Below are 12,268 nucleotides of genomic sequence, written 5' to 3' on the forward strand. Positions count from 1 at the left end.
TACGTGATGCTTAAACCCCTTTTTCGTGTCAGGCATTCTGAGACAACTAAAAAAACAGATGTTAAAGAAACTCTCTAGCTATCAAGGCTGCAAACCAGTATGTGTAATTTCAATTCTATTTTACATTTGAAGTGAATAACTATTTCTGTATTATAAGAAAAATGTTGTTTGCTACGTATTTTGTAAAATATTTTTCATTTATTATTTTGCTTTAAGACATGAGAGGTAGAAGTCAGCAGAACCTTTGCTGGAAGTTTTGGTAAAGCTTCAAATTTGTTGGGGTTTTTTAATCTTAGGGTGCTGAATGCAATGATAATGTGAAAAATACTAAACTTTAAAATTCTGTGGTGAATTTACAGACAGTACTTTCCACTGTCAGGGAGCCGGCATACACATCTACTGATGAATGCATGACCATGGAAGGGCTGATACCAAAATGCAGAAGGTAGGTGTAGAACAGGCATTGCAAGAGTGGTGGCAGTGGAGCTGAGAAGAATTTTGAATTTTGGGGAAATACAAGTATTCGTTGCATCAGTCTTGTCCTGCAAATTACCTAATCCATCTCCACTTTACAGAATCCCTAATGAGATGCTTGGAAGTATCTTGGAAAAATGCCTGGTATCAAAGTATTTCTTTTTCCCCTAGCAGGTCTTCCTATATTTTGAGACACAAAGCAGTTTCCTGAAAAATTGAAGGACAAGAAATTGTCATTAGGCTGTCTTTTGGCCATGACATATTACTATCTTCTCAATGTATTAAAACTGAGATTTCATTTACATTGTTGCAAAGTCATTGATGATCCTGTAAAAAATGCTAAAATTGGTTCTGAATAAAATAGCGTTTGTGACACTGAAAGCCAAATTTTTAGGTAGCAATCATGTTGGAATGCTATTTCAAAAAAGAAATTTTCTCTGTTGCAAATGTAAAGTAATACCTTGAAGGTAGGATACACTGAACAAGTTAAAAGCTAAGGAAAACATTCACAAACTCTGCTAATCACAAATATGCCCACTCGTGTCTCTGCAGAGCATCAGGAAAACCAGACATGCCCAATCATGGATGTAATATGTTAGTCCTAGCCTTGGGTGCGGACCCCACACTGGGAGAAACGCTTCCAAACGGAGCAGTAGGGTGGTGCTCGTCAACCCTTCCCTCAAGAGTTTTCAACTACTAATGGCCTGTTGAGATAGTGTTTACTCCAAACATGAGTATTGCTATACTAATGTAGCAAGCTGTTAGGCCACAGGGTTGCAAACAGATTTTTTTACCTCTGCCTATAAAAAAGAGTTGTCAGGGTTCGGTCTGAGATATGGAGGGATAAGAGAATCTGAATTTCTGTAATTTAAGGACCAAAGTTACGGCTGGCTGTTGGTTTTGCGGAGGGAAAGGTATTGAAGAAAATGCAAATACAGATATATTTGTCTGAATTAGACCATTCAGAGAATAATCAGTATGCTTCTTGCAGGGATTTATACTTAACAGAAGACTAGTACAATTAAAAAAAAAACAAAACAACCCAAAACTGACAAGCAGGTATGCTTTAGTTTGGGTCGTGTCCCCCCGTTTTTTTCTTTACATATTTGTAGACTTATTAAAAACCACTGCTAACACACTGAAAACCCGTTAGGCACAGGTTTATTCACCACAGCAACCTGCATTTTACCCACCCGGTTACAGAAGGCCCCCGGGCCGCACTGAGGTACGCCAGGAGCGAGGGCTGCAGGAGCCCCCCCCGCCCCGCCCCGCCCCGCCCCGCCCTTCCCGCGGCTCCTGGGCCGCGCGGGCGCCCTCTGCGCCGGCCCGCCTCGGCGCGCGGCACCCCTCAGGCGAGCGGCACCGGGCGGGCGGCGGCCGCCGGCCCCTCCGCCCCGCTGCCCGCCGGGAGGCAGCTCCCGCCGCCGGGCCGGGGCACAGCGCCACCCCCCGGCCGCTCCGCCCGCTGCGCCGCGGCCAGCGCCGCCCTGTTCTCCGCTCGGACGGCGAGGGCGGCGCGGCACGGAGCGGCGCGCGGGGGCCGCCTCCCGGGCGGGCAGGTAGCGAGCGTCCGCTCCCCGGCCCGGCCGCCGCCCGGTGCCTCGGGACCCGCCTCTGTAGCCGCCGGGGACAGGTAAGGGGCAGCGCGGGGAAAGGCGGGCCGGCGGCGGGCGGTGAGGGCGGGCCGAGGGCTGCGGGTGTCCTGGGGGGAGGTGGCGAGCTCCGGGCCAGCGGCGGCCCCGGCCCGGCGGCAGGTGAGGGTGGCGCGGGGGAGCAGCGGCCTTCGGGAGCCGCTCGGTGTCGGTGTCACCCGGCCCCGGAGCTCGGGGAGCGCCTCAGGCAGGGCCGGGCTGGGCCCGCCGCTGGCGATGGAGGGCAGTGGCCGGGCGTCCCCGTTACGTGGGTCACTCCTGACTGCCGGCGTCGAAGCGGTTAACCCGGGCAGCGGCAGGATTAGCCGAAATATCAGATTTTTCAGGTGAGGACCCGTAAGCGCGTTGGGTGCCTCTAACCGCAGAGGCGCACCCGTTATTAGCCCAGGAGCTGGCGGCTCTTAGTGAGGAAGAGACGAACTCTACTAGTGCTTCGGTTTTCAACTTGTCCAGAGAGAGCATTTGCCTGCAAATCAAAGATTTACTTGGCTTCTCGCCTATAAAACTGCTCTTCCTGGTGTTTCTGACGCTTGAGGTGTACAGGGGTGAGGCGAGGTGGCCTCTGGCACCCCTTGCTGTGGGTTTTAGCCGTCCCCAGGCACTACAGGTGCCCCAGCACCTTCGCTCCCAGCTGCACCCAGCGGGTTGGAGTCCCGTGGTGGAAGTGGGTCTGCCGTGCTGTGCCAGACTGGGGAACGGGAGTGCTGGCATGCAGGTGGGTGCCCAAGCCTGCCCGCCTCGCTGCGCGGGTGGTGGCAGCCGGCCTAGCCACAGCTGTCCGCTGGGATAGCAGAATAAATGGGAAACTTCTCATGGGTTTCCTGTGCGTTCTGGGGTTCTGGATAAACCCTGTGCTGCTGCCAGACTGCGCTCGTCCTGCGTGAGAAACTACGTTCTGAATCCGCTTAGAGCGGCAAACTCTGGAGCAACAGCTACTACCAGCCCTTTCTTTCCCTGAAACGTTTTCTGGGCTAAGTAGGCAGGAAAGACTAACTGTTGGGCAGGGGCAGTGGCTGGCACAGACTGGTAGAGCTAAAGAACAAACAGGTTGCTTCAGGATGAAAGGCATGGTCAGTTTCCCGTGTTCTTTCACTCGTACTGGTGAATTGTACCCGCCTGACTTCACAGTGCTCTGAATGAGGGTGTGTTTTACTGGGGGAAGACTTGTTATCTGAAGTCCACCAAAATGGTTGCACATCCACATTTGTTACCGTTGTTTCGTCAGTGTACAAAGTGGAGAATGGATTTTTTTGTACATAGTATGTGTGAGAAAAATAAACCTCTAAGAAGTTTGTATATGTTGCTATTTTGACTCTGGGAAGGCGTAAATAAAGACACAAGGGTAAAGATGCCAGAGTGACTCCAGGACTTCTGTGCTGTTCAGTCCTGTCAGAGGAAAGCAAGCTGGAGGACTTGATCTCTCTAAAATTTACTCTAAAGAAGTTTGCCCTTTCTGTATGCCTGTTCTTATCTGTGGTTGTTAGTTTAGTATATTTTTATGTTTATTTTATGAAGTGTAGTTCAGGCGAGCCCAGCAACATACCTCATTAGCTGAGGGCAAGTCACTAAACGTTATCTATCATTTGTTTAAGATAGAGAATGTAATAAAGAGCAGGAAAACCAGAGAACACTCAGAGGTTGTTTCTGTTTATCTTTGTGAGTAAGCATCCCTTATTTTAAAATGTCCTTAGATACCTTAGCTCTTTAGATCTATCTAGCTTCTTATCATTAAAAAACCAGAACTTTCTGTAGCGTGTGGCGTAAGTTTGGTTGAACCTAGAGAAATTTATTTGTAATTTGAGTTAGGTAGTCTCAGATTTCTGGAATATAAAGCACTTGAATGTAGGCTGACTCCTTCATTCTGTGGGGACCCTTACCTGTGTAATACACTGAGAAGTGATTGCAGCATCTGATGTTACCTTATTGTGAATTTATCGCTGTTACCTGTCTTGTCTCTTACTGTTCAGATTTTTGGCTTCTGTCAAGTCATTCTAATGATAATTTAAAATTATTTCTTGACTCTGATGGTACAACAATGGCTGGGGGTGGAAGTAAGTGATAAGCAATTGCAGGAGGCTATAATTGTGTTGTTAGAACACACATCCACTATTGTAAATTGTACTTTGGAAACAAATGGCCTGTAGAGAGGCGACCGATCAGAAAGCAGCCTGGTTTGGTATTTGTCTCACTGGTAGTACAGGAGTAGAAGTAGCAGCTTGCTTTAACCACAGACAAGTGTCACAGCACTAATGTAATACATCGACCTGTTTGTTCAAAGTGGAGAGGGGGGTGAATGGGGCTGAACTGCGGTGTGGCTTTTCTAAACAGCTAAATACAAATAGTGGACTCTTGTATGGGTTGTTGTTGGTGAATATTTTAGAGAGACAGTGAGCCAGAGGAAAAGGAGAGTTGGATGTCCCTGGCAGCAAAGACATCTGCCTAATGTTTGTATGAATCTGAGAAATGCAAAGCATCAGTGTTACTGAAATAATGACTTGTTAAATAGATGCAGTGTTAAATGAAGGACTGAGATATGCATATGAAATTATCTAGAAAGTTAAATATTGTGTTATTTTCCTATTTGTACTATACTTTGTTGTATTATATTAGTTACTTTCTTAGTCCACAGCCCTCTTACCTCACCAGTCACCTCTGGGGAAAAGACACTTGTATTCCTGCTGAATCTAAAAACTTGTCAAATGAGTAATGCCACACTATTATGAATATAAAATTTTACCTTTAAAAGTATTGCATAGTTAACTGTTTCACTTTTGTAAATTGCTTGACTTCTTGAGCCCAGTTTAAATACATTTGCAATTTTTGCAAGCCATAATAAAGATGCAGATACTACGCTATACACCCCATCATTCTTTCTACTTATTGCTTTGACAGGTAAAAAACCCGTCTGTTGCATTTCCCAGCTGAGTAGAGTTTTCACTAGAAGTGCCTTCCATTGCTCTGAATATTCTCAGTTATTTGATGGTTTCTCCAAGCATTTCACAAGACCTGTGCAGTTCTGTGCCAGGGCATGCAGGCTAGGTCAAAAAGGAGAGTGGGCATGGCTAACTTGCAGACAGCTGCCCTAATCTGTGTTCCAGTGAGGGGGATAAAATGAAGAGTCAATCAAAACTGACTGGTTCTAGTGGTACTACATTCTGTATAACTAATTGTAAATGCATTATCTAATGATCTGTAAATAAACTGACCTTTCTTTTCAATGTGTCTAAGGCAGGAGCCTGACACCCCTGGTAGAAGTGGAGGGTGACAAAAGCTTAGATAAGAGGGCAATATACATTGGGATGAATTGGGGCTCAGAATCATGACATGTCACCCATCCTGCCGAAGACAATTACCACTGGTCTTTACTGAGGTGGACAGGCCACCTATACTTAACCCAGAAAAGGAACATGGATAATTTTATATATGTTCAAAAAATGGCTGCCCTTATTGGCATTCCAGGGAACAGCATGAAATAAAGACTTAATCAAAACTAATTGGTTTCAGTGGTACTAGGTTCTGTATAATGTCTTGTCTGATAAGCAAGTGTTGTTAGAACAGATAAAGTATGTATTTAAGAACAGATAAAAAAGAATGTATTTCCTAATTAACAGTTCCGCAGAGCCATCTGGAACCATGAACGAGTCTGCAGCAAACAGTAGTTTGTCATAATCTGATACCTAAGTAGTTAGAGTGATAAAGGAAAAATGTATTTTGTTAAAAGAAAAAAGTATTTAAAAATGTATATATTGAGACTGCTTTGACATGCAGAAGCAATTTTTGCAGATACTGTTCTACAAAACTGTTTTCTCCAGGGTTCTTCCCAACTTTGTTGTGTTACAAGTCAGCATATGCACTGGGGGTCACATCACATTGACAGCGTTTCCATGTAATACTTTTCATGTGGTGTTCTCAGAGACATTTTATATCATATACATATTTGACAGGAAAATAAATCTAGTACTTCTATATGATTATAATGGGGTGCTGAAGAGGGTATGTTTGGTAGTATGACTTCCGTGTTACTACATGGACCCTTTGATCAGCGTGCTGGGTTTTTTATTCACACTTCTGGGAACTGTTTGTGTTCAAGTGGGAATTGCACGACTCTAGGTTTGACACTGATTTTTCACTTTGCTTTGAAGCGCCGACAGCTTCCTCAAAAGGATATTCTATTTTAGTAATCAAATGTTACTTTTTGTTACCTGTCGAGAACACAGATACAAAGGGCAAATTGCATGTATAACTAACCTTGGAGTATTGTTTTAAACAACTGCATTATAAATCTTGCTTTATACAGTCTCTTATGCAATATTTTTGTGTGCTTTTTAAGTGCTTTAGTCTTTTTTTTTTTTTTTCCTTTTGAAACATCTTTTTATTGTCCTTTGTGTAGATGGATGGAGTAATGTAAATTAGTGTGTACTTCATACCAAGTATATCTGGAAAAGACATATATACAAGTTGGTATTCTTACATTGTATATAGCACATCTTAAACACTAATTGCTTAGCTTATTTTGTATAATATATATATGATCAGGTTTTAGTGAAAATTTGCTAAATATTTGTGGAAGGAGAGTTTGGAAGTAAGATTTGAGGAATCATTTTGTTTTCAGATTGAAAATACCCAAGCATTTTTGATACAAAAACCTGGACTACTGGTAATTTCCCAGCAGACATGTTTCTGTTACAGCCTTGCAATGTCATGACTGGCATTTTTTTTTCAGTTCCCATGGCAACGAGGGTTTTTGATCTACAAAGCATTATACTGTATATGGTTTGAGGGGGTATCAATTTTCTTTATTACAGAAGAAATTTTGATCCATGAAAGCTGATCAGGCACCCTGCTGCCACCCCCTCCTGTCCCCCCTTAATAATATGTGTTTTGCCCATAAGATTACATGTAAATGTGAATTCCTATTTGACAAGAATACAGTTACCTGTTCTAATTTTTGACATAGTATAAGAGATGGTGGAAAACTTGTAAAAGCTTACTGTAGTGATAGCATGGAAAATGTGTCATCTTCCAGGTGGAGTCTTGACAAGCAGGAGGCTATTGTATATGCATATAAATTTTTAATGTGTATATATTGGTGAACATTGTAGCTATGTATAAAAATTAATGAGAGTTAAAGTTACTCAGGATTTGCATTGGCTTCTGCTAATGTTTGCTTTGGCTTGGATTTGTTTCCAAGATGCATTCATAACATATTTACTTTTTCAGTGGACTTACACATTTTAACTAAAGAACCTCAAAGTAGTGTACCTGATTCACAAACTAAAATTTGTTAACAGTGGCAATAATCTTGATTAGTTTCGTGTTTGTGTCTATCCCACACCTTCTCAGACGAATACATGGGTGGTATGGGATGTCTGGGATGTATCCTCAATCAAATAGTTGTAGGAGAAGTCTTGGTAGAGTAACTGTGCTTAAGGCATGGGCCATTTTTTCTAAATTAGATAGGTCTTCTTTTTGAGCACTTGTTCCTCCCCCTCCCCCCCCTCCCCCAAAGCCAATTCAGATTTGTTGAGTGATGTAGTTACTGAAACAAACAGCAGCAATTACTGTTTATGTTGTAAAAGCCTCTGAAGAGTACACCCAAGAAAGATATCTTCATGACATCTGAAAGGCAATTTAGAGATGTATTAAAAACAACTTTGGACAGTGCAGTCTGCTGCCAGTGGCCTGCTGGTCTTCATGCGGTTTGGGCTGGGAGACCTCTGTCTGCCCCTGCCACAGTCACCATGCACACATGTAAGATTGTTTTGGAATCACGAAAACAAAAAAACACCACGCTGTTCTTTGCAACTGAAGCTACTCATCCAAAGACATGCAGTTCTGCTGGAGGTGTATTTCACAGGGGTAGGGCAACCTACCATTTAGGTAATAACTTCACCCAAATACCTGTTTGTAAAACACTCTTCACTAGTGCTATCGCCTGTCTACATCATAGCTGTGACAAAATAACTTGCATATACATGAGGGAGAAATTGAGTTTCACACCCTTACCCAGAGTGAATACTTTGGATGCACTGGAGTGTGTAACAGTATCAGTGTTTCAAGTAGACGCTTTGCTAGAAGTTCTGAAATGACAATTTTTTTTCCTTTGCATCCCCCCTATTCCCCCAGTGGTCTCTAGGAGATGGATGGAACACAGTAGGCATGTATAGTTTAGACCTCTGTGTCACCCTTCTCGTGAAGAACAACTTTCAAGTCAGTTTAGTGCTAATGTTGAAAAAAAGCTTGTAGCCTGCAGTCGTTTATCATTCAGAATGCTCTATGTGATTCTGGAGCATCCTTATGTTTGGGAATTCAAGAAGATCAAGGTATGAAAGCTGGAATTTTGAACATGGGTCTGCAAAGATTTACAACTGCTGATAGCATCTGGCAGTGTATTGCATACCACCTACTCCCCCACCTCCCAGCACAACATCAACCCATTTGTAAGAGTGTGAAGGTTTATTTTGATATCTGTTTTTCTGGATTTGCTTGTAATACTAGGCAGTGCAGTTTTTCAGTGAATAATTTGTCCAGTACCCCCTGAAAATTCAAGAGAAATTGCTAGCTTGGGCTTTATGCTTGAGAAATCTGCAAAGTTTAGGAGAAGGGGTCACTTAAACGCAATTAAAGAAAATGAAGAGTTGTGAGTTGCAATGTCAGATATTTTCCATTGTATATGGAGAGTATGCGGGGCTGGTGATTCTGCATGAAGCTGGATGAATAGGTCAAACAGCTAGCTTCTACATCTGAGGCGCATTAGGAGTGACAATGCGATGACATAATCAGTGACCCCAGATTGTTCTCAGCTATAAATCCTCTGGTTGCAGCCTCCACTGTTCCTCAGCATGTGCCGTTCATGTTTAAGGCTTTTCAGATCATCTCCATCACCATCTGCTACATAATGGAAACGAAACAATTGTGCTGTGTGTGCAGCCAGCTGACTCCCTGAGTGGAGATGGAGGTTTGCAAAATACATTTAATCTCTAAGACTTGTTTGTCTGGTTGGTCTCATTGACACACTATGGACTAGTCGCTAGGCTGTCGTTATGGATGAGGATTAAAACGAGGTAGTGACTCATTTACAGGGACATCCACGTTTTTTTGAGCAGGTCAGGTACTGCAGACTATATGCGTGTTCATATGCTTGTGTACAAGAAATACTGCACATCCTAATGCCTTCCTAATTAGAAGGGAAACATAGTCCATATGTGAAACATCTTGTCAGCATGAATATATTGGTAACATTTGTCCTGCATGGGCAATGAGAAAATAAGCAACAGGATTTCTTAACTGCAAGTATTCACTAGGTGTCAGTGCATGATCACACAGAACTGATGTTCTCTGAGAAGTTTTTTTGAATGTGGGACCTCCTTTATGAATAGGAATTTTAAAGAAAACTCCTACTTTTGTCTCTAAAATGTAAGGTGGATTAAAATTAAGAATAACTAATGACTAAAAGTAATGAATTCAGTCTTGTTTTTAGGAGCAGTCTGATAAAAATATTGAGTTTTTAAAACCCTGACAAGTTTTGTGCTTAATAAAGGTAGTTCAAAGACATAGAATAGCCGCTGTGTTGATCAGGATCTGGCTTTCTTGTCAATATCTAGTACATCACTGATCATACTGTGTCACTAGAATGAAATATAATGTTTATAGTATATCTTGTAATGCTTGCCTTTCAATATTAGATTCTTTTTGTTTTAAGCAGATAGAAATTCATAATATTTATCCTAATTGTAGTGATGGATGATTAGGGAATGTATCTTCCCAATCCATATAGTAATCAGCATTCATCTAGAACTTGAAATTGTTGCAAAATATGGTGGGTTTTTTGGTGTCTTGTGCAGTTCTCACTTTCATGTACATTAGTAGGTTGAAATAGCACGAAGTTACTCACTTGATAAATGTAAATATTTGAAATGTCTCTCCTATATCTTCGAGTTTGTACTGAACTTTTCCTATTGTATTTTAATCCATAGCACTTAGTGAATGGTAAAAACATTTACATGTTACCCTTTTACATCTAATTTATTTACAAGGAGGCCTTTTTAGGACTATTCGCTGGTACCCTAAGGGAAGTGTCAATAGTGATGCTAATAGATGAGAGAAGTTAGTTTGGTTACAAATACACACTTTTTCACTCATGCTTAATGCTATATTGCTACATATTCACTATGTAGCAGGAACACTGATGTGATTGTTCCATGGCGACCTTTTGTATTTTCCCTATTGTTGTAGCTGTATAAAAGGACCATCTTTGGTGCCATCTTTGTTTATTCATGCCACTTAACTGTCAGATAACGTCTATTTGATCATCAAAGGCATATTTTTTCACCTGCGTCCCTCCGGTTACATCATGCAATGACATTTAAGCACATATCTCTCATCATGGGACACAGCTACCTGCCTGATCAGATTTTAAGACAAATTCTGTTCGAGCTTGTAAAAGAAGGTCCACAAGAGGTACAATAGGAAGACTGTAGAGATTAAAATAGACCACTGTCTAATATACACCTCTTTTACACAGACATACTGAATATAAACACATATAACAAGTTCTAAATATAGAAGAGCTTGAGTGACTTCTCATTGCCTATGAGTCTCTTACTGTGTGTCTAGGAACACTGAATGAAAGCCCATTTTCCAGCTTTAGTTGCTCATTAACTTCACCAGAATTATTATATATTCACAAGAATGCAAAAGAGAGCAGATTTCGTCACTGTCTTAAAAATTTTTCTTAACCAAGGCTTAACAATTTATGTATAAGAAATACTGATTTTTATTTTTGATGACCATTTTGGGATTCTTCCAGGACCTCTCTTCAGAAGCTGATCTGTCTGGAAGGAGACAAAATTTTAAAATAAGTTGTTGATGCTTCCTTACTATTCTCCTGCTTTTCATTGCCAACCATGACATTCTGTTGATATGGTTCCTTTCAGAGAATCCCACGTTGGAAGGGACCTCAGGGATCATCTAGTCCAACCTTTCTGGGAAGAGCAGAGTCTAGACAAGATGGCCCAGCACCCTGTCCAGATGACTCTTGGAAGTGTCCAGTGTGGCCGAGTCAACCACTTCCCCAGGGAGATTATTCCAATGGGTGACTGTCCTCGCTGTGAAATACTTCCCTCTCACGTCCAATCGGAATCTCCCCAAGAGCAACTTGCGTCCATTCCCCCTTGTCCTCTCCATGTGACTCCATGTAAAAAGGGAGTCTCCATCTTCTTTGTAGCTACCCCGTAAGTACTGGTACACAGTGATGAGATCCCCTCCAAGCCTCCTTTTCTCAAGGCTGAACAAACCCAGTTTTCCCAGCCTATCCTCATATGCCAGGCTTCCCAGTCCTTCGATCATCCTGGTGGCTCTTCTCTGGACCCCTTCCAGCCTGTCCATATCTTTTTTTTATGTAGCGGGGCCAGAACTGTACACAGGACTCCAGGTGTGGCCTGACAAGCACTGAGTAGAGCGGTATAATGACTTCTTTCTCTCTGCTGGTGATGCCCTTTTTGATGCAACCCAGCATCCTGTTGGCTTTCTTGGCCGCAGGAGCACACTGTTTGCTCATGTTGAGCTTCCTGTCCGCCAGGACCCCCAGGTCCCTTTCCACAGAGCTGCTCTCCAGCCAGGTGGATCCCAGTCTGTGCTGCACTCCTGGATTGTGTTTTCCCAGGTGCAAGATCAGGGAAAGAACTTCGAAGTTCTTGATTCTGCTAAGCGTTTTCTTGCAGGCCTACTGCTGCACTGAGGTGTTTAAAAAACCATTTGTAACTTGGGAAATCAATTTGATGGTTCTCTGCAGCTGCAACTTTTAAAGTAATAGATACTGTGTTTTTAGCATAGAAAATAGAGCTTGTGTCTGTGCAAAATATGCAAGAGAAATTCAGTCATCCTCCATTTTGCTGGGGTTTCTACCTTCCTGAAATGGACATCCTAGCACAGTAGGATGTCTGAATTTTTGAGCTTCATTCAAGTATAGGAAGCTGCGGGCCCTGAGAATCCATAGCACTGATCCCTCTTCTGTGGGTGGACTCTTAATGTAATAGGATTTTCTCTTTTACCCGTATCGTAGCTGAGAGTGCTTCCCAAGAAAGTGAGACTTGATTACTGTGCTTTCCTCAACCTGGATGTGTTCATATGCACACCTGCAT

The 12,268-nt window shown here is 42.5% G+C and overlaps 1 protein-coding gene across 2 annotated transcripts in view; it reads left to right on the forward strand.

Moving 5' to 3' along the window:
- Positions 1 to 1,867: 1,867 nt before the first annotated feature.
- CSRNP3 (cysteine and serine rich nuclear protein 3) overlaps positions 1,868 to 12,268 on the forward strand; it is a 113,835-nt gene continuing 103,434 nt past the window's right edge. For both annotated transcript variants that reach the window (XM_064451502.1, XM_064451501.1), the window contains exon 1: positions 1,868 to 2,107. The gene's annotated coding sequence lies outside the window, so the exon portion shown is untranslated. The remainder of the gene's footprint in view (positions 2,108 to 12,268) is intronic.

The sequence above is a fragment of the Phalacrocorax carbo genome, chromosome 5 (assembly GCF_963921805.1).
Source record: "Phalacrocorax carbo chromosome 5, bPhaCar2.1, whole genome shotgun sequence".
Classification (NCBI taxonomy): domain Eukaryota; kingdom Metazoa; phylum Chordata; class Aves; order Suliformes; family Phalacrocoracidae; genus Phalacrocorax; species Phalacrocorax carbo.